The sequence below is a fragment of the Emydura macquarii genome, unplaced genomic scaffold (assembly GCF_026122565.2).
Source record: "Emydura macquarii macquarii isolate MOO-44397 ecotype Brisbane River unplaced genomic scaffold, CSIRO-AGI_Emac_v2 contig_1806, whole genome shotgun sequence".
NCBI classification, from domain to species: Eukaryota; Metazoa; Chordata; order Testudines; family Chelidae; genus Emydura; species Emydura macquarii.
In genome coordinates this window covers 7,357-31,080 of record NW_027131943.1, presented here as the reverse complement: position 1 = coordinate 31,080, position 23,724 = coordinate 7,357, and the positions used below count along the sequence as shown (strand labels likewise).

Sequence of the window (23,724 nt, the reverse complement as noted above, 5' to 3'; positions counted from 1 at the left end):
ATCCTTCATGGTGTTTTTGCCCTTTAAATATATTGAGGCTGTTATTTCTATTACCTCTGTTAATCATTTAGCCAAACATGTATCCGTTAAAACATGAATGTAACAAGTGATAGTATGGTTCCTACCTGAGTATAATGGCCAATCATTGCCCCTTGTCTGACTGGCCCAATGCCATACTTGAAATCTTTCACCTCATTGTACCAGACTTGAATGACATTTGACCATGAATAGGGCAGTTGACATGAAGAGATTTTCACCACAGTTCACCGCTGAAAATGGAGAAGAAACCATGCACAAAACCTTATGGGGGGGGGGGGGGGAGGGTGTTCAAAAGATGCAAGAATTTTAGCATGTGGGGAGAACCAGCAGCAGATTCAGGAATCTCCAGGGGAGCCTGGTGGGAAGAATCTGTTTCATTTCCTGAATACCCATACTCTATAACCCTGCCCTTTGTCACTATCCAGGTCATGAATGAATGTTGGATAAACTCCATGGTTACCTTTGATTCTCATAAGTATTCAAATATTCAGATGTTTATCTGAATCTCCATGGCAGTGATAGGTTAGCAGAGCCTGGAATGCCAAAATGCCAAGGGACTAAAAAACACTGAGATCCACTCACTCTGGACAGACATTGCTGCCAGCACAAACAAACTCCTTGACATTGCACCCTGGTTCCTTGTTCAATGCATCCTGAATACTCACATACAGACCCAGCATTCTGGTTTCCTCCATAAACTATGTCCAGATTTCAAGGAGCGACTTTTAATCCAACCTACTCTTTGGGATGAAAATACTGGGAGAATAGGTATTCTTAATTCAGGAGTAACATCATAGATGCCAGTGGAATTACACCAGTGTAAAGCTGGTGCAACATAAATCAGAATCAAAGCCTAAATTTGGATCTGGATTACAAATTTCTTATGTGTCAGGAGTTGTCATGTCCAGGGTGTTGCTTTGGATCCAGTCTTCAAACAGTCATAACCTCAGAGTAACAATAGCATTGTTCATCATTCTGTTAACAAGTGGAAGTGACCTTAGTGAAAAGGGATCTACCTTCATACATAGTACTTTTCATATTATTTGAGCTGTTTGGGGCTAAGGACGGGGAGGAGGAGGATTGGAAGGAGATAAATCTCAAAAACATTTACAAAAATTTCCCAATTTTTCACCAAAATAAAAAATTGTGGAATTTCTTTGAAATTTTTCATTATTTCTTTAATGTTGAAATTTAGTCTATATGAAAAAAAAGATTGCTTAAATCTAAATATCAGGCAGTCTAACTGTAGATTAGATGAATCCATACAATCAGCAGTATATGTTACTCATCCAGCAAAATATTGAGAACATTTAAATATGAATGAAGTTATATTATCTGAGAACTGTTAACATAATGGGTGGAATGATGCATTATTCATTTAAAACTGACACTTTACTTACTTGTTTTTCTTCTGTATTGGGGACTGTGGGCTAAAATACACTCATTTGCCCAACTCTTGGCGTTTCTTGCAGCTGCAGGACTCCATTCCTTAATGAAATGAGAAACACTAGGTGTTCGGTTGTGTATCTCTTAGTAAGAGAACATACACTTGGAAATTGCATTTTCAGTGTTTAAAATCTTCTTCACAATTCCTTCTCTTTCCTTTAGATAGTACAAAAAGGAGGAGCAGCTCAGTAGCTGCACACCTGAGGAGGAGGCTAGATATCATGGTGATGAGCTTGATGGAGAACATACAGAGCTAGTGGTTTATCCCTTCGCTTCCAAAGGAGTCATCATTGTTCATGAACAGCTAGAGTTGTCACCCCCAACCTGCTCCCTTACCTTGACAATGCCTACGTTCTCCAACATTTTATGGGGGAAAGGATTCAAATGTCATTCTATGCTGTGCCCTTGCAAATTCTTACCATCCTTAGCATGTTGCTAGTGGTTGGTATCACTCCTCTCCTTAGGGCATTGTGCTTGTTAACAATCTCATTTTGTTGATCTGCCTTGTCGGTTGACAGAGAAGCTAAATCTGGAGTCTGAAACAGAGGAACGTACAATCATTTTTCTTGCATTTGCCTGCGTGAGTCTGAAATATTTTATATGTAAGCCCAGGAATCAGTTGCAATTAATGTGTCTTTAAAATATTTCATGAACTAATTAGGTCTCTAAACTTATTTTCCTCAGAATTAATCAACCAATCTTCAATTAATTAATGATAGGTCAGATTCTAATATCTTTATTCTAGGGTACGTAGCACCCTACTTCACATGTGGTCCTAGTGAGAACAATTTAGCAATGAGAAACTGATCCTATGATCTAATCTTAGAATTCTTTAGACTGCCAAATTTTGTGAAATAGATTGGGCCAAATACAGTGCCATTAAAGACAGGAAAAACTCCACTGACTATATTATTTATTTATTTACATAACGGATGCTCCTAGGATGAGGATCCCATCATGCTAGAAACTGCACAGACATATGGCAAAGAGATTATTGTAGGTGATCGTTAAGCATCTCTTTGGAAATTTTTGCTGAAGCTTTTGAGATTTTGAAATTCTTATTACTTTCACATCTGTAAAAATACCATGAAATGTTTGAGTTCTTTACTGCCCTATAGTATTTCTTCATAATAGTTTTCGTTATAACCCTCTTTTTACCCAGTTATGAACATCTAAACTCAGTCAATCTGCACGTACTGCATGTGTGCGCCATTTCACTTTTCTTTTGTAAATCTCTCTCAGCCTACGGGTCTTAGACTCTGATCCCATGAACACTTCTTCATGTGCATGAATTTACTCACATAAATAATCCTACTGCCATTGACAGGACTACCCATGGGAGTGAAGGTAATTGTAAAAGTATTTGCAGGATCTGGTTTTTAGTCTGCATTGCACATTTGTGCCATTTTAAGAATTTAAATCAGCGTAAAGGCTTTTGTTGCTTTAGGGCCTTAACTCAGTTTAAAATTTCACCCCCCACTACTCCCAAAAATGGTCAAAATCAACATGAAGTGCTTTGAAATCACTGAAGCGGGATGTTTGGAATGACACAAACCAAATATTTTTTCCTTATCAGTTTGCAAAAATATTTGAAATGTTTACTTTTCATTGTGATTCAGGTTTCAGAAATCTCAAAATGTTCATGGGATTGGAAAAATGTTTCTCACCCAACTCCCGTCCTACCTGTGCAGTGGCTTGTCGCAGCACAGCAGCCAGGCCCAGGAATGCGGCTAGCAGAATCATCTCTGAAAAAGGAAGAACAATCTGCTTAGTTTTCTTTTCTGTCTGTGGCTTATGTTTTTATTTAAACACATTACAGCAGAAGTTCGCTGCCATATGCTGTTTATGTCTAGGGTTTTTCTCAATCAGGAAGGTGGTGGTTTTGTCAGCAGTTCATTATCCTAGAAGGCGAAATCCTCCTTTCTTTCTCTCTCTGTTACTTCTAACAACACTATGAACTTACCAGCTTTCCATGTTTTCCTCACAACATATGTTTCTATACTAGAGAGTTTTCCTTTAGACTGAGTTAAGTGCAGAGGGAGGTACTAATTTCCCTGCCAAGAGGAAGCGTAGACATTACTACTGCTGCCACCTGTCTTGGGATTTTCACTGTGTAGATAGTTTTAGTTTCTAGCCAGAGCTGCAAAGGAACCTTCACTGTGGAGACTGCAGAGGGGCTGCACTGAATTAGCATGTGCACTACTCACCTTTGCAATGCTCCCTTCCTGGCCACTTACTGGATTGCACATGCCCATTCCTTCCATCCCATTGTGGAGGGGATGCTAAAAATGTGGTACAACAGATGCCTCACCAGCAGATATTTTACAGCTGGGGCCAGGCACCTGGGGTTATGTCAGCAGAATCCAGTGCAAACCCAGTTTGAATTTAGCCCCTCTAGGTTTTGTTCAAACCAATGCCCCTTGTTTATAATTGAAAGCAGGGAGGTGGCCATCTGCATGGAAGGAAAGATTTAGTGCTAGATGGAGACTTCAGATAGAACCCTGAGCAAAGGGTGGTGCATAAGCTCCTAGAAGTATCCGTAGGAGACATCCTTCTCTGTCTTGATTCCCCCCTTGCTTTCTCCTTGCTCCTCAGAATGGTACTTTGCTGCTGGTCTATAGCACCAATGTAAACTTCTACCCCCAACTTCCTCCACTTTCCTCATGACTCTGGCCAGTTAATAAGGGCAGGATCTAAGTCCCTGTCTCTTCCTCTTCCACTTGCTCTGGGGAGGGAGTAAGTAGTTAACTACAACTACACTTACCCAGCCTTTGAGTAGCTGATGTGAGAATGCTGATGGGTGATACCTTCTCCCCAGTGTGAATGAATCATCTAGCTGAATAACTGAGATGAGTAAACACTGGGGTGTCTGCTGTGTTCATGTTCCAAGAGTAGGTGGTTAACGATCAGCACTGGAATATTGCTATGAGGTCATGAGGAGCTGGGCCAGGGATTGTGTCCCAGGGAAGATGGGCTGTTTCAGGACTTCTGTTATAGAAGTTTTGCTCAGAGCATAATTGTGTGAATGGGACACAGCAATGGCTTTCATGCAGTGATGAGCTGATGGTAGGCAGGGCTGCCTTTGAGCTCCACCCAGGAGCCGTTACCAGTAGAGAAGCGGATGGCCATTTCTGCAGTGACAGGACTTTTAGCATGTGAGACGTGTGCTTGAATCTTTACATTGCATTTCTGTTTGATTCTGGGAGCAATTCAAAAAGTGCTTGGGAGTTTTTCAAAACCTGTCAGGCCCAGGACCCAGGTGTCTCTGGGGATCTTTGCTTCCTGTCATTGTAGTTAGCATCATATTGGAGGCTTTGGCTCTCAGTACTGTGGTTTAATTGGCTTGGGCTAGTGGCTGGGCTCAAATTCACTCCCACTGGCCTTCTGATCAAGCCCCAGTCCCAGCAGGCTTAAGGGCATGATGCCAAATAGATTCATTATTAGCTTAATTTTATGTTTGGTTTAGGGGTAGGCTGATGGTTTGAGTTTAATGTATTCCTGGTAAAAGGACGATGTGCTTAGCTGACATTTCCATGCGCCACAGGAGTGGACCTCCAGAGCTTTATCAGCTTCAATGATGCTAACTCCATTTACAGCAACTAAGGAACTGGTCCATTATATCTTCCACAATCTTAATGTCTGCCTGCACTCCTCTTGGGTTAGCCAAAGTATTGTCTATTTGGGCACTTTTCTGGTGAGAGGTACTAACAATCTGGTAGCATACTGGCCATGTGATATTGTTCTCTAGTTGCTGACCCACATAGAGGTTAAGGGACCTTCTACTACTAACAATAAAAGAGTCTCTGCTTTAGCAGAACCAGTTTAGTTCTGTGTCTTGTTCAAATTAAGAACCAAGGTCTAAATCTCAGCTCCCCAGATACAGATATGAACATGCAAAGTATCTAAGAAGTGTATCTGTCTGTGGCATAGGGATTGATTATGAGCCAGTTCCTCAGCTGGCAATGCAACTATGCTGATTTTCACTAGCTAAGTATCTGGCCCTAATCTCTAAAATATATCACCACTAAGCAATTTAATGCTGATCTTTAGGGTTAATGGATGCAAATTTTCTTTCCTGGTATTGCATTTTTATGGTGCTGTGTTTGTTTGATTCTAAGGTATCATTACTACACACTTGTTATCTTATATCTTTACCTTACTATTTCCAAATATATTATTATGCATGCCTGGAGACTGAAGAAATATTCTTAATAAAATGAAGATAGTTTCTTTTCCCTTTGCATTTCATTCTGAACTAGACAATGGGGAGGTTTTTTGTAACTGCGTACAAGTATTTCAAGAAAAATGTATCTATTTTTAAATGAAAAAGGGTCATTTTTAGAGCAAGTTATGCTCATATCCAAGTGGGGGAAAAATAATTTTTCACATACAAGTGACTTTGGCCTCAAAAACTTGGGAAAATATAATCTGTGGTGTGTTCTGAGCTGAAAATAACCATGTCATTGAAACTGTGAATATGGTTAAATTTGCAAATAGGACTGCAAAATCTCCCCCAAGGAAATTGGCAAAAATGTTCATTCTAAAATTTTGTAAAAAAAGCAAAATGTAAATGATTTTTTACATGATTCCTAAAGAGTTTCAAAAATATATGCTGGATCGTATTGAGTGTCAATGGGACTCCTACTTGGATGTTTTAGAAAAGTCCGTCCTTTTCAACTAAATGCTTCTGCTTTAAAAGAGAGGTTCCCAGACGTTTCCTATTGCATGTATCCTTCCAGATCTACGAGTTGCCCACAGACCTCTACCCGTCTCATCGCTAATACTTTGTGTGTTCTTCTTAACACTACCTGTCTTAAGCTATCTGTCCATATTTCATTATTACGTAGAGATATAGTTTGATGTATAAAACCAGAAAAAAAAACCCTGACTAAGTTCTGAGCTCAGTTAGACTGGACAGCTTATGGACCAGTGAATTCAAACTGTAGAGTGATTGGAGGTGAGGGATCTGTACATCAGCGTCTCTGTGAATCTGTGTTCTCGCTGGTACTTCTTGAGGTAAATTAAATACTGTATTTTAGATAACAAATTCCCATAGAGTTTTAAAACTTTGTCTGAGTAGCCTATTATGAAAATGCAATAAACAAACTAATTAATAAATAAAATCCACCATTACACAATTTCTCCTGTGTGCCCCTCAAAGTTGTCTCGAGAACCCCTGAGGGTATGCGTACCACAGTTTGGGAACTGTGCAATCGTGCAATCAGCTCTGTGCACTGTACATGTACAAAAATCCCATTGATGTCATTGAAGTGGTCCCTTGGCACCATTGCCGGATCAGTGCCTGATCACCTGCAGCCTGTGTTATTTCAGCATTACATTACATTAAGTGTGTGCTTAGATACCCCTTCGAAGGGCTGAGCCTTGAAAAGACTCAATCTGGCCGAAATTATTCATACAAACCAGGCTATCTTCCTTTCTTTGTTACAAAATTGCAACTCCTTTTCACTATTTTCTCTTGAAATTGTTTTATAATTATACATGCTATTATTGTTCTGTAGGTAGCTTTTTATGTGTGCAAGGTAGTTTATGGCTATATAAGGAGATAGAATACCTGTCCTGAAGAGAATATTATCTAAGTCAACAAAGCACACAAACATTAACTGGAATTTAAATATATATATATATATATATATATATATATATATATATGTTATTTAATACCCCTGCTTAACCACTGATTTATTATCTATTCAACCACTGTATAAAGGTGACTTTTTATTGTTTCTTGATTCTTGCCATATTTTCTCCTCTTGCTTTTCCTAACCCTTTGACTAGTTTTTTCTCTTCCTCATTTCACTGAAGGCATTATATTTGTCTGAGTCCCCTAATGTTTCAAACAGCCTTCTTTGGAGCAGACTATATTTTAAAAACTGAGGATAAGTTCACCACATTTTAAATAAAGGAGTATAAATCTTACCTTTCCTTTCTGGGAAGATAGGAAATGTCTTCTGCACCTTTCAAGACTTTGTGGAAGTGCATGGATTTCTTCACTGGAGTATGATATATAGCTCTCCTGTTTCCTGCTTTGGCAAGGTGATTCAGCATCACAAAAGGTATTACAAAACTCTAATTGAGTCTGGATGGAACATTGGGTTTGTCGTACATTATTCCAAAAAGATATGTATATGTATATATGTATTTGATTTTTACTTCCTCCGATTGCATATTTGTAAAGCTCCAAGAAATCTCTGCTTTCCAGTCAAGCTGACCTGAGTTTCAAATATATTGCTAATTACAAGTAAATGTTTCAGTCAGAGTGAACTGTATTATCTCATGTCACAAGCCTCTTTACAAAGAGGTGACGCATCTAGTTCTCCCTAATGCTTAGTGGAACTAATATTCATCTACATGAGTGGTTTTCAAACTGGGGTATGCGAGCTCTTGTCATGAAAAATCCTGTAAAGGCGGACAATGCATTTATTTAGTACAGAGGTTTTTTAAAATGTGGGGCACACCCCTGGAGGGACGTTCAGGGGTGCAGAGGGGACGAATGGCAATGTCAGGCGGCTCAGGCCAGGGGTGCCTGGGAGCTAGGGCCAGCCCCGTGTGGCAGGGCTCAGGGAGTGAGTGCCACCTCCACCCCCGACTCACCTCAGCCGGCCACCCAACCTTTCTGGGTTGGGGGTGGTGCAACCAAAAATTGTAACTCAAAGGGGGGGCTCAGCTCATTTGAGTTACAGTTTTTGGTTGCAACCCTCCCCCCTCAGCCAAGGCAGGCTGAATGGAGGTGGTTCTCCCTCCCTGAGCTCTCCTGCACAGGGCTGGTGTAGCCACTTGCCCCCCCTGAAAGTTCCTCTGTACACAGTCAGGCACAGGTGAAGTAGATTTGTTATGCAGTGAACTAAAAGCCAAAGTACGTTGCCCTGCCCCTTGTCTAGTGAATTAGACCAGACTAAAGTGAACGTGAAATGCTACCAGATTAGGATTCGTAATGGTTTACCCTCACATTGCACAGGTGCGGGCTGGTGTACGTGTTCATATCCAAGTCAGTGGTGATAACTTTTCTCTTTTATAGCTTGTCTCTGCTGATATAATCTGTAGCCTTCCAGTATTTCCTAAGGACCCAGTACACTGGTCCTGTTGGGTAGAGGGGTAAACTGGTATGACTAGTTTTGCTGCTACATTCCTTATCCTTGCATAGAAGCACAATGGAAACCTGTGCTCCCTGGTAACAGATATGGCACGTTTATTAGCTGAGCTGGAAAACTCTTCCCTTTTGTTATGCTGGCACGTGAGATAGCCCGAGAAAGCCTGGGATGAAGACTCCCATGATGCTTTGCAGTTGAGATGACGCTTACTGGAGAGAGTGGAGTTTTACCAAGCAGTAAACTTTACTGAGTTTTGAAAACGGCTCTAGGAGGTACCTTAGCAAGGTACCGTCCACAAAATATGAAACAAAAAATGTCTTTAAAAAGGCCAAAATAATGACAAACTAACAGATGTTGAGACCGTATGACATTTGCAATGAAACAGAGCACCATGGAAATAGCCTAAGATAAAAAGTGTGTACCAAAAAGAGGAAATAGATAAGGACCAGAATGACAAATACTAAGGCTAAGAAGTGTAAAATTGCCCATAAATCATAGGGGAAGTAAGACCATCTGCAGTCTGGACACAAGCTTTCAGAGGATGACAGGGGAAGATCTTCCACAGCTGTTGGTCACTGTATGACTCTGGGTATGTGCTTCTCAGCTAACTGTCAATCAGTAAACCCTGATTTATCCGAGTTTTGTTGCTATTGAGCTAATCAGGACCTGAGAGAACTTTCTCACTAAACATATCAGCACAGTTTAATTTATTAATTCTTGGCTATCAGTTAATTGGCTTTTATTGATTATTAATTATCTATTGTGATATGAGAAACCAAGGGCAACCAACATAAGATAGTTCCCCATTATGTACAAGAAGGACTGAATCCAGATTTTCATAGATTTTAAGGCCAGAAGTGACCGTTTTGATCATCTAGCCCGCAAAGTAACACAGGCTATAGGACATTCCTAATTCAAATCAAGTAGTTCTGGTTGAATTAGACAATATTTTTAGAGCCATGGGGTAGAGTGAAAGAATTTAAGGCCAGGAGAGACCATCAGATCATCCAGTCTGACTGTCTGTATAACACAGACCACCAGCATCACCCAACCGAACTAAAGCCAACAATCAAAATTAGAGCAGAGTATTACAGCTCTCTAGAGATTAAACTGTTGTGTGCCATAGCAGAGAATAGGAGGGACTGAGTTACATCAATACCCAAAGTCCCTATAATGGCAGGGAACTGATTAAGTGAGATATACCCAGATAATCCTGGCAAGTCACCCAATTCTCATGCTGCAGAGCAAGACAGAAAAACCCCAAGGTCCATGCAAACCTGGAGGAGAAATTCCTACTTGAACCCACATATGATGATCAATTAGACACTGGACATTTGAGCAAGAACCAGCCGGAGAAGAACTTGAGAGAGAAAATGTTCAGTGCCACTTCAAAGCACTGGGCTACCCTGTCCACTGTCCTAACTCCAGCCCTGGCCAACTCTGATGCTTCAGAGGTAGGAGACAAAACCAAACGAAACCAAAGAAAAGAACCTCCTTGACAGAATACATTGGTAGGGGGGAAGGAAGAATTCCTTCCTGACCTCAAGTAAAGCCCTGAAGCATGAGATTTTAAAAATACAAAACAAGAACTGGAAGGGATCTGGGTTGCTAAGTCCTACCTCCCCCCCCCCCCACAAGCAACCACATCAAGTAATTTTTGGAATATGAAATGAGAACTGGAAGGGACCCCTAGGACTGTTTAGCCTTAACCCCCACCCTGCCTTCACAAGCAACCCCATCATGTAATCCCACTCATAAATTTGTCCATCTCTCTCTTAAAACTTACTATGTTGTTTGCCCCCAACTACTTTTACAGTCTGTTCTTGAACTCCATTCTGATGATGAGAAACTTTCATCTAATTTCCAGCCTAAATTTATTCATGGCCAGTTTAGACACATTTGTTCTTGTGTCAAAATTGTCCTTCATCTTAAATAGCTTTTCTCCCTCTTTGGTGTTTACCCCTCTGATGCATTTATACAGAGCAATCATATCCCCTCTGTATCTTTGTTCTGAATGGCTAAACAAGCCGAGCTATTTTAGTCTCCTCTCCTAAAACAGAAAAATATCTGATCTTCATCTCCCATGATTGAGTAACCACCACACCTCTTGGTAAATTGTTCCAATGGTTAATTATTTTCACTGTTAAAAATATGCACCTTTATTTCCAGTCTGAATTTGTTGAGCTTCAACTTCCAGTCATCGGATTTTGTTATACCTTTGTCTGCTAAATGAAAAACCCCTTTGCCATCAAATTCCTATTCCTTATGTAGGCACTTAGGGACTATGGTCAAGTCACACCGTAGTCTTTTCTTTGATAAGGAACACAGTCTCTTTCGTTTGAATCTTATCCTATAATGCATGTTTTCAATGTTTCCAATCCTGTACTCATTTTCATGGCTCTTCTTTGAACCCTCTCCAGTTCAGCTCATCTACACCATTATGAAACTGGAGTAAATTCATTGTCCATTTTGGTTTCAGGGTTAGAGTCTGATCTCAGCTATACCGGTGTAAATATGGAATAACACCAGTCTCCTCAGATTATTCCAGATTTACACCTGTACACCTGAGATCAAGCCCAATGGATGTGGCAGATTCTCTGAGTCTTTCCACCTTTTCTTAATTAATTCAGGAAAAGCCATACTAACAAGATGAGGATAATGTCCAGAACTCTGTCTTTAATCCAAAGATCTTGGTAATTCCAAATAAGGGAACAATCAGTATGCAAGCATTGGAGAATCTTCAGATGCATTACTACTGTTTCTTTTCATGGAGGTCAATTTTAGTGAGGGGATTCCGCCTAACTTCTGAAAAGTGTTCACTGACTCCATGTTCCTGTTTGATTTCTTTCCTCCCCCAATTTCTTCATTACCATTACAAATTTATTTTTCACCCTCCTGTTTTTCAGCAGATCCTCATGAGGTTATATCGATAACATTTTGTCCCAAGTAAAGGGAGAATTTTGGGGGGGAGAGGGTTGAAGAGGCATTATAGTCTGTTGATTTTTTTATTACATCATTAAGGATTTCTAGGATTTCTTGCATCATCATGAATTTTAATATTTCCTCCTATTGCATCAGATTCACTAGAATCCTTCGTTCCACAGTACTTGCTTTCCTGAATCCATTTTTCCTTGTGCCGCTGTGTTCTGTGAACTCAGTTCTGTACTACTTTGAGATCAAATAACTTGCTATTCCTTGTATCTGAATTCTGTATTAGGCTCATGTTTTCAATCAATTCCTTCCCAATAATTACAAGTCAACCTATAAGAAACAGAAAAGAAGTGTTTATAATGGAACCATAACTATAGTTTTGCTAGTATGAACTTAACTCCTATTCTTCCTTTATATACCTCTACTGGCTCTCCTTTCTCCATTGCATCACACGTAAATTGCTTGTCTTCACTTTTAAGGCCTTTCATGGCCAAAGCCCCACCCTCCCTATCATCTCTCATACTCCATCATCTCATCTCCAGTCAGCCAGTGATTTCATTGCCCACTCATTACATTTTGAAACAAGTACATTTGTGCTGTCTCCCATCCTGCCCCTCACACTTGGGAGGAGCCATCTGTAAACTTCTGCAAACCTTCCTGATTGTTCTCCTTCAAATCCCTCTTTCAAACACTTTTCAGTGATGCCTACAAAAACTGTGACAACAATTAGGCTGCTGGTTGTTGAGACCACAGCCCATCATGGTGACAATACTGTCTCATTGTTTCCTTATGCTCTCCCATCTGTCTATCTGTATCCACCTGCTGTCTCTTGTCTTAGAGTGTCAGCTCTTTGGGGTAGGGACTGTCCTTTTCTACTGTGTTTGTACAACGCCTCCACAGTGGGGTCCTGATTGGGCCTCCCAAGCGCTACTGAAATACAAATAGATAATAATAATACATTGTATATGCAACTGAGTGCTCAGTGATAATGGTTTCTGTCCATATAACTTGAATGTCTGTTAGGCAAATGCTGGTATCTTTCATATCAGAACAGAGTGCCATGTGTGGCAGAGGGTTTCTGCGTGATTTACTGTACGCTAGCAGTCAACATGAAGAGTAGCAAAAGTATCTGAAGGTCCTTGTTTGGCCCTCGGATTAGGGTTTTGGTGTGGGATGCACAAGGTGGAAGGACTGGGGGAGGAAACAATGAGACCAGGTTGGTAGCTGGTGATTGTTCCTGACTATTGTTATGTGAGTGAGCTCCGTTTTCTAAACAAAGGGTGCAAGCTCTACATTGTCACCAGAAAGCACCTGACACAAATAAGGCGGGAGGAGAATAATGATGCCCTTTGTGCCCCCCCAGATCTTGGGACTTTTCTGCCCTGCTTTGGTTCCTCAGCACAGACTAAGGCAGCCAGGCACCAGCTGGGATGGTACATTAACTGGGGATCACTAGGGCAGCCCTGCCCCAGCATCTTTGCAGGAGATAGCACAGGAGCTGCTATTGCATTTCTGTGCCACCAATGGGTTCCTGCATGTGGGAGAGAGCCTCCAGGGTCTGGATGTTCTGGGTTTTGACTCATGTTGAACTTGTGGATGGGGTCACAGCGCATGGCGCATGGTCAGGATGGGAAGCCAGGGGGATTCATTTAGTTTCTAGGCAATAATTAGAGTGCTAGATGTTGTTGGTGTGGTCTGTCCCTCACTCCAACACAAACAAGAAAGACAAATTACAGAATCGGAAAGTCACATGGTATGCAAATGGGGCAGTCGGGAAAAGGGGTGTCTTCAAAGCCTAGGGAGATTTCCATGTAGCTTCTTCCTCTGATATTTTAGACTCAATGGGCCCCATTCTTTCCTCGCATTCCCTCTGGCCACATTGACTTTAATTGGGGAGGGTAATTTTGGTTCTTCATTACTATAAACAAAGTTGCTCTCCCTCTTACGTATTATCAGGCTTTAATCTATGAGAGGCAGCTTGTTTGTGCAAAATATAATTTAGTGTTATGATTCTTCAGCAGCACGTCCTGGGCACTCGAGTCAAGAATGCCAAGCAAGCCTAATTGTGTTAGAAGCTTGTTAAACATTGCACATATTTAGCAAGCTGTTGATTGTCTTATTAATGTATTTATGAAGCAATAGTTCATTTCACCATACCCCATTAATTTAGGGGATCTCCTGCATTAAGTGGAGACATATGAACAGTCATAAGAGCTAAAGCTAGATACCTAAAACTTGATGAGTTGCACAGAACGATGACATATACAGAAAATTCGGTGACAGCTCTTTCTAGTTTATAAGTAAGAAAGAAAAAAAGAAAGAAAGAAAATTCTCCACAGTGTTAAGGCTAGATTGTACTTATATCGTTGTATGGTAAAGTGGTAATAAGGATTCCCTCATGGCATTATGGTTATGTGGATCTTTGGTTTTTATCTTCAGTGGGAGAAGGTAGATCTAAAAATAGCATCTCAGGCATTGTGTATCATTCAGGATTAATAATATATTGTGGAATCTCAGCTGTGGAATCAAAATCTTTATTAAGAATTTGATCTGGAGTTGATTTACCCATGAATCTGTACGTACTTGAAGGTAGTAGATAGACACTAATTTATGGACGTAAAACCTGGGTGACCAACCGACCGACCGATCGAAAGAATTGGGAGAGGTATCACCCTCGCATCAAGTGGGAAGATCGCTACAGTGATACCAGCATTCTCACTGAAGCCAGTGTCACCAGAATTGAAGCAATGATCCTTACGCTCGAACTGTGCTGTGTGGACATTGTGTGCTGATGCCAGATTTTCACCTCCCAAAAGAAGCTCTCTACTCTCAGCACATCTATGGTCAGAGATCTTGTGGCGGTCAGCAGAAATGCTGAAAGCATATCTTAAGAAAACTTATGTGGACATCATGAACTAGGAGAGCAAGCACCAACCAACCTCAATGGCGCCACATTCTTCCTCAAACCGTGGCCTGCTTCAAGGAGAAGTATCTTGCCCTTGAAGCTGAAAAGAGAAAGAGAAAAAAGGAAAAAGAAAAACTTTCTACCAGCAGGCAGCTGACCCACTAGGAAATGTTAGTACCTATTACAGGCTGATCTGTGGTTCCAGAATTGGACCCTGGAGTCATCTCAGGACCCATATGTAAATCAATGGTAGAGATCATACTCAAATTGAGGGATTGCCGATGACGAGATAGATACGGTGACAGAGAAAGAAATGAGCGCCAAGAGGTTGCTTTATTCCTTTATGCAATAGCAGGAAACGCATCATATTTCACTTCCAGTTTTGGTTCCAGAAGTAGGCATCTTTTTCAAACTACCATAGACCCAGTATGAATCCTCAAACCTGCTGGGAAGAATGATGGGAATAAGGACTGAGGTAAGACATTATGAACTAGATTGAGGTTTGGCACGCCGCCCTCGGTGAGTGTGGTGTGTAGCTATGCTGCCCACAAAGCACCCCAGGGAAGGAACTGTGTCCCAGAGAGAGTGTTTCTGCACAGGCCCTAACCACTAGCCCATCTTTCTAGCTCTAGGGGTTCCATTTTATTTGCTCTTGTATAGGTGTGTAGGGGAGGGGGAGAGGGTGAAGGAGACATTGCAAAGTGGAACTTCTATGTGATTTTCTCTGATAGTGCGAGTGCTGGCACAGAGGGAGGAGTCAGGGTGGAGGGCAGCAGGTTAGTAGAACTACTCATGCAGCTTGTGCTCCTTGAGGACTCCAATCCGAATTCTGGCTGAGTCGGCTAAAATTCCCTCTGAGCTGCCCACTGCAATATGGCTCCTTGGCATTAACCCTTCATGCACAGGCTCTGCCCATCCAGAGCCAGACCCTTGTCACTCTGGCTTCACAAACTCATGGTCTCTAAGCAGAATGTTTTTCCAGGTTTCTCACATAAGAACAGTCATACTGGGTCATACCAATGGTCCATCTAGCCCAGTATTCTGTCTTCCAACAGTGGCCAATGTCAGGTGCTTCAGAGGGAATGAATAAAACAGACAATCATGAAGTGATCCATCCCATCCCCCATTCCAAGCTTCTAGCAAACAGCAATCTCTGCCTATCCTGTCAAATAACCATTGATGGACCTATCCACCATTGATTTATCTAGCTCTTTTTTGAACCCTGTTATAGTCTTGGCCTTCACAACATCCTCTGGCAAGGAGTTCCACAGGTTGAGTGTGTGTTGTGTGAAGAAATACTTCCTTTTGTTCATTTTAAACCTGCTGCCTATTAACTTCATTTGGTGACCCCTAGTTCTTGTGTTATGTGAAGGAGTAAATAACACTTCTTTATTTGCTTTCTCAATACCACTCATGATTTTATAGACGTCTATCATATCCCCCCTTAGTTGTCTCTTTTTCAAGTTGAAAATCCCAGTCATATTCATTTCTCCTTATATGGAAGCTTTTCCATACTGCTAATAATTTTGTTGCCTTTTTCTGTACCTTTTCCAACACAGGTATATCTTTTTTGAGATGGGGCGACCAGATCTGCACGCAGTATTCAAGATGTGGGCAATATGATATTTTCTGTCTTATTATCTATCCCTTTACTAATGATTCCTAATATTCTGTTATAATGTTTGACTTTCACTGCACATTGAACCGATGTTTTCAGAGAACAATCCACAATGACTCCAACATCTCTTTCTTGAGCAGTAACAGCGAATTTAGACCCCATCATTTTATATGGATAGTTCAGATTATATTTTCCAATGTGCATTATTTTGCATTTATCAACATTGAATTTCATCTGCCTTTTTCTTGCCCAGTGACTCCATTTTGTGAGATTTCTTTGTAACTCTTCACAGGCTACTTGTATCATCTGCAAATTTTGCCATCTCACTGTTTACCCCTTTTTCCAGATCATTTATGAATATGTTGAACAGTACTGATCTCAAGACAGACCCCTGAGGGACACCACTATTTTCCTCTCCCCAACCTTGAAATTGTTTTTATTGTCCCAACCGTTGCAGAGCCTGGAAAGATTCAGACATCAGCACACTCTCCTCCTTCTCTACCGCACATTTTATCCATGTAAAAAAGCCATGTAACCAATTCCAGCAAATTCCAGCATCTCCTCAGGGAGGCTAATTCCCCCTTCTCCCCTTGGCCCTGTCTACATTCCACCCCCGCTGTGCCTCAAGCCCCACCCCATATCCATCCCAGGCACCGCCCCCACCCCAGGTTGCCACTGCGTCTTTTCCCCCCTCGGCCTCGCTGCTCGCCATGTCCTCCTTCCCCGCTCCACTCAGCCCCATTCCTCTCTTCCACACACCCCCATCCCCTAAGGCAGTGAGTGACAGCGAGAGGGCAGGGATACGGAGAGCAGTGCGGAGGGAGGGATGCAGTGGTGAGAAGGGGAGGGGCCTGGGGAGGAGTTAGGGTGGAGCCTGGGGCAGGGCCGCAGGTGAAAGAGGCAGGATGCGGAGCTAGCCTTCCCAAGGGGAAGTTTCACCCCCACCGCCTATGGTTCTATCCCATCCATCTCTTTTAAATCACCAGACCCCTGGGTAATAGACACTATTCCCCCCTGTTGACAGGCCTGACAAGATCTAATGGATGGATGTTATAGGTAGATAAATTCAGACTAGAAACAAGATTTTGGCAGCAAGGGTAATTTATCATTGGATTGATTTACTGCGCGTTATGGTGGATTCCACATCACTGGACATTTTAAAACCACGTCTGGATGCTTCTCGAAAAGATCTGCTCTAGTCCAAACAGGAATTATTGTGGGGGAAGTTCTATGGCCTGTGCAGGGATGCTCTAGCTGTGGGCAAACGAGGCAGCTGCCCAGTGGTGACAGATTTCTGGGAGAAGGGATTTTTTTTTTTGATGGGCAAAATTGCGATGAGAATGAAAGGGCTGTTGATGATGAATGCTGGAAAATGTAGTCTCTGAGAGGGCAGTGAATCCATGATGGTTCCCACTGTCATGGACTTGGATGGAGGGGACCTAGTAGCCAGAGCAGGATTCAGGTCTAGTGGGCAGAGCAGCCATCCAGTTTGGGGAGTGAAGCCGAGGGTCAGCGTCAGAGTTGACTGCCAGTTATTAGAGCTGGGGTCAAGCCAAAACCAGGAAAATAAGGGTCAGAGCCAAGGTCAGATACTAAATGTCAGAGCCAAAAATCAACCCAGAGTCAGAGGCTCGGCTCAGAACCAGGACTGGTAACTGATAGCTGGAAGTGAGGCGTTAGGGTAGGAGCGAGAGGAGATGCAAGGATCAAGCATTGAACAGAGCACAGTGGGAACAGGAAGAGGAGTGGGTGCAGGAAGCACTATAAGAAGGGTCCAAAGCAACCACAGCAAGAAATCACCTTGTTCTTCAGTCAACTTCTTGTGCCTCCGTCTGGCTTAATTAGTGTGATTGAACCAATCAACGGAACTGTGAGATCCTCCAATCAGGGCTACTGTGTGTGGGGCTTTAGCTGAGGCTAGAGTCCTACTAGATTCTTGGCCCACCATGTTTCAGCAGACGGTGGTTGGAGGCCAGGATGCAGCAACTTCTGAAGATTGAACGAACTCTGCTATAGGGGGAAACTGTAGGGAGGCAATATGGGGTCTCCTGGTTAAGGAAGCTTCCTGCTGGTGTCTTGCCCCCTGGTGTTTGTTAGAATGGAAATTGATCCATTTCCTGCAATCTGCTCCCCCTGCCATGATGCTGAGTGGTTATCTTCTCCTCTTGATGGGTGTGACAGAATGTACCCCTGTGTCCATACCCACTGTGGTAATAATCTCTGTACAAAATACACCTTGTGAGGTATCATCTGAAACCTCATAATCTGATGGTCAGTGTTGTCCTGATAAAATATGTTGTGACATTGGCTTCTAGGGGAGCCATGTGGAGAAGCTCAGTTTAGGATAATCTTCAAAGAATGGGGCAAGCAAACCCCCAAATCCTGGTGGCTATTTTTAAAATGAGATTTTCCCATCTGGCAACAAACAACTTCTAATTACCTTACTGGTTAGCCAGAAGCCAAATTCCCTTAAAGCCACTCAGCCCTCTGGCTTGCACCCAGACAGCTGAGTCAAATATGATGGAGATTACTACAAATATTTGTCCATCGTAAGTAAAAAAGTTCTACCTATCCCAAAGGACCGGGCACATTCCCAACCAGGTCACTGAATAATTCAGATTTTACTCTAATACACGCTTAAAGCCAAAGCTTATTAACTAAACTAATATTTATTTTTTAATAAAGAGAGAATATTGGTTAATAGATCATTATTCACACAGATGAAAATAAAATCCTTAGATCAGTTTCATAGTATAGGTGGTAAGGTGAGTTGCTAAGTTCTTTTAGGATCAGATTTGTAGTAGTAGTGAAATAAACTGCTAATTTTCAAAAGTCTCTGTAAATTACCTGAACAACTTGGGGGTCACAAATGCTTGTTTAAAGCTTCCTTGTTAGAAATCCAGTCCAGAGAAATGAAACACAAAATGAAGACAAAATTAAGATATTTCCAGGGCCTTATATGTCTTCTGTCATGTGGGTGGATGTTCTGTGTTTTAGCTTGTGGAAGTTCACAGGCAGGAGATGGAGTCCAGGGTCACATGAGTAAATCACATGTCCTTGCATGTTTTGTTGGGTCATAGGAGCAGTCATTACCCATATTCTGGCTAAAACGTCCACAGAAAGACTCACTGGATGAGGATAAGCTCCTTTTGTGGACAGTTCTGAGAGCTAAGCATCCTTGGATGGGCCATCAACTGGCACTGTTCATACACAATGTAGCTAGACTGGATACAAACTGTTACCCCAGGAGAAACACATTTGAAATCCAGATGGAAAGTCATATTTATAACTTCAGATACAAAGATGATACATGCACATAAACAGGATAATCGTATCTGATAGATTGTAACTTTTCCATTGATACCTTACATGAGTTTGTATAAGATTTGTTGCAGTTTTTTAACAGTGGTAGCAACAATGATATGCATGGTGATATTTTAAACATACGTCACATATGTCACATACACTTTGTATGTGAAGTTATAAGAGTTCCCTGTATGATGTTATTAATATGTGTTCCGAACCACAGCAGAAGTTGGCAATCAGGTCTGTCTCAAACAAAGGAATGTGCATTTTTAAGTAGCAAACAGAGTAATCAAGCAGGAATGGTAGACAAAGAAAGCTCAAACAGGTGAGGAAAAGCAGCAGGGAACACCGTTTTCCATAGGCTTTTTGTCTCTTCAATCTCAGCTGGAAATGTTTTTCAAGAGGGAGACAGACATTATAAAAAGAAGGCACAAACACACCTGCTGTCTCGCTCCCCAACTTCTTCCCCCTCCCCATTGCATTCACAGCACTAGAATGGACAAAGGAAGCATTTGTTGAATACTGACAGAAGGGGTCCTGACCTAAGAAGAAAGTAAGACTGCTGAAACCATATGGTGAGAAACTTTGTCTGAACCTGATGTAGTTTATTAAATTAGGCGCCAGTTGCATTATAACTTTATTTTCTTGTAACCATTTCTGACTTTTATGCCTCATTACTTGTACTCACTTAAAACCTACATATTTGGAGCTAATCAACTTGTTTTATTGTTTTATCTAATCCAGTGTATTTGAATTGAATTCTCTGGGAAACTCCATTTGGGGTGGCAAGTTATGTATATACTATTTCTAGTAAAGACATGACAGATTTTGTATCATTTGTATTGTCCTGGAGAGGCATACATTTCTCAGGGACAATCTAAGATCGTGGTGTGTTTGGGTCAGCCTGCATTACAACCGAGGCTGGTAAGAGCCAAGGTGTGGCTGGCAGACTGCAGCACACACATAGCCATAGCTGGGAGTGACTGGTGGAGGCTGTCTGTGGGCAGTCCAGGCTGGAGGCGACAGCAGCAAAGCACTGGAAAGGGCACCCCAGATTAGAGGACAAGGTGACACAGCTGCTCATTTGTCTGGGTGGTACCCTGGTTTGTCACAATGAGTCTGTTTATCTTTTGTATAAATTGCATTTCCATTGTCTCAATGTTCTTTGGAAATACCTTCAAGATGGCAGAACCACATTCCTTCCTCTAGGGTGGGGTAACTTCAGTCTTACCTGGCAGACACATTTTAAGAACATAATTACCAAGATGTTTATAATTTTGAGTCAGGAAGTCAACACTCCAGCAAACTTGTAGTTGATAAAGGGGAACATAAGAAAAATTACCTAATTTTCAAATGTTTGTTCTCCTTTCTACACTGGGTGAACTAGATAGTGACTGGTGAAACCTTTATAAGAGGCATAATTACATAGATGTTACCAAGATGTTTATAATTTTGAATTTGTCCTTCACACACACCCCACACAATAATATTAAAGATCTGGAGGTTATTAGCTTTCTGTTGCTATCTTGCATGACACCGGTTAGATGCAGGTTAGATGTTAGTGAGTTGGGGTACACTGAACTGGTCAGACTGGCTGACACTCACTACCAGATACCAGTAAGCCCCTTGTGCTCTTGCATTGGGATGCTGCTAGGGTCACAACCTTGCCCTGTCCTTAATAATTGTGATGTCATGCTGCTGTATATTTGGTCTCAGCAGCACTGATTGTTAAACGATCGTTTTGTTGGGCAGTTTGTCCTCTAGAGATGGGAGCTTCACTTTCTGTAGCAGCAACAATAGCTCTTCACACCATCTTTCTAGGAACAAGTTCAAACCTGGGAATTTCAGAGGCAGTTCTGGCCTCCCTTACACACAGTTTAATATTGGTTCAGCTAATATGGTCAGGGGTGTGATTTCTCCACCTATACCACTCCGAGCGTGTTTGCCATTTTATTGGTATTAAGGTACCTTATAGCAGTACAGCTTATTCCTGTTTGCTGCGGCAGCTAGACGGGTACAGTTAAAGTGGCTTTGTGTCTAAATAAAGCCTCTCAGAGCTATCTTACTTTCTCTCCTCTTTGTTTCTGAATGATTCTGCCGAATTTTCCGTAACTGATGATTTCTTTCATCACTACTTCCTGTCTTGTAGAAATCTAAGTTATAGACTGCAAAGGTAAGGGTTTGTTTGTTTTTTAAGTATAGAATGGAGGACTGGTTAAAGATTTTGAAATTTTGACAATTTGCTGAAATTTTGAATTTCAGTGGGAAAGAAACCATTTAGTTTTGTGACACTTTTTCTTTCCTGACTTACTTATGGGGGTGGCGAACACGTTCAAAAGTGACCAAGGATGTTATTGACATTTTAAAAAAAATAGAGCAAAGATATTGCAATTCCCCTCTAATATTCTAACAGCTCTAAAGTAATTAAAAAAAAATCCTATAGGATAATAGTACAACCTCCTGCCTTTTAAATCTAGTGATTTTTTTGGCCACTTCCATTAACCAATCTCTAACAAACTTACATTTGCCCCAAGATACTCAGTGTTACATCTGTACAATAATAGGTCCCATCCTGTATCCTGAAGTATGTGGAAGAAGTAATGGGCCCAGGAGGTTGTGAAGAGGCACTGTTGGTAGCACACTCATCCCTGTGGTTGTTGCAGCACTGAGAGAAGTTCCAGAGGGGTAGCCCTGTTAGTCTATATACAGCAAAAACAAGGAGAATCCTGTAGTCCTGTTAGTCTTTAAAGTGCTACAGGACTCTTCTTGTTTTTACTGAGAGGAGTGCAGACTTAACTGAAGCCAATTAACCAGTTCTGTCTTCGAGTGATTGCTCATATCCATTCCAGTATAGGTGTGTGCACGCCCCGTGCACAGATTCCCGGAACTTTTTTCCCTTAGCTAGCTCTGTAGGGTCGGCTCCGGCGCCCCCTGGAGTACCGCGCTCATGCCACGGTACATAGGGCGCTGCCGATCCTGCGCCCCCTCAGTTCCTTCTTTCCGCCTGTGATGGTTACCGGAACGTCTGCCTCTTGCATACAAACGCAAGTAGCATCCCTTAGTGTTAGCTTTATTGTTTGAGTTTTTGTTTTTTAAATTAGATAGTTAGCAAGTAGTTAAGTAAATAATGCCATTACGGGTTAGAGCGGAGCCATGCCTGGCTCCACCGGCTTTAAAGCCTGCACCGCGTGTGCAAAGTCCTTTCCTGTGAGTGACCCTCATGACCGTTGCCTCCGATGCCTCGGGGAGCAACATAGGAAAGAGAAATGCAGGATCTGTAGGTCCTTCAAACCAAGAACCCAGAAGGAGAGGGACACGAGATTAAAAGCGATCCTGATGGAGTCCGCGCTTCGCCCGGCCTCCGAGCCGTCGCATTCTCCTGCGGCACCGAGTGTCTCCTCGGTGTGGAGTGCTCACCAGCACCGACATCGGCACCGTCACCAGCGCCGGCACCGGCACCATCGGCACCGAAAAAGAAGAAGCGGCACGAGGACGCACATATGGACTCCACCCTGCTACTGGGAAAGGAGGGGGTGCAACAGGAGATGCCCCAGCCATATACCGTGGAGAGTACTCCGGCACCGGCATCTCTTTGCAGAGAGCCTCCCCCGACTCCTGGGGGTGAGGGAGCGCCTCTGCAAGGGCCGTCGACACCGGAGGCTTTCGCTGCGGCACGCGCCCTCATGGGTCTGCCGACGCCTCCGTCCCCCCCTCGGCCGAGGGCTCCGGGACCGGTGTCTCGGGGTAAACCCGCGTTGGGTGGCCCCGGTGGGTAGAGACGGGAGTCAAGGTCTCCCCCCAGACGGTCAAGGAGGGTGGAGAGTGCGGGCTCCCCTCCTAGCTCCGACTCCGGGTCGTTGAGCTCCCCGGCACCGCGGTACTGAGGGCGGTCCCAGGGCAAACGCTCGAGGCAAAGGCGCTACAGTTCCACCTCGAGTAGGGATCTTAGCGTGGACTCCGGTACTCCGGTGCGGAGCTCAGCTCGGCACCGATCCCCAGAGCTGCCTGCCTCGGCGCGGCCGACTACCTCGGCACCGAGTACATCGGCACTGTGCATCGCAGCACCGCCGGCTTCGGCACCGTACGCTCTGACGACGTCTGCTCCAGCACCGCCTGCCTCAGCACCGAGCATCTCGGCACTGCCCGCCTCGGCACCGAAGGGCTAGTCACGCTCCCGATCAGCATCGTGACGGCACAGCCAACACCAATCCTGTTCCAGATCTGGGAAGTGTCGCCGCAAGTCTTCTCAACGGAGGGGTTGTTCCAACTACAACTCTTCCAGCAGCTCTTCCGCTCATGGGCACCATAGGCGCCGGCACCAGAGGTCTTCATCGTCCCAGAGCCGCTCCCCTCCCAGGGCCCATAAGCAT

The 23,724-nt window shown here is 42.8% G+C and overlaps 1 pseudogene; it reads right to left on the bottom strand.

Moving 5' to 3' along the window:
* Nucleotides 1-125: 125 nt before the first annotated feature.
* LOC137159243 (cysteine-rich venom protein-like) lies at nucleotides 126-22,816 on the bottom strand (annotated as a pseudogene).
* Nucleotides 22,817-23,724: the final 908 nt, after the last annotated feature.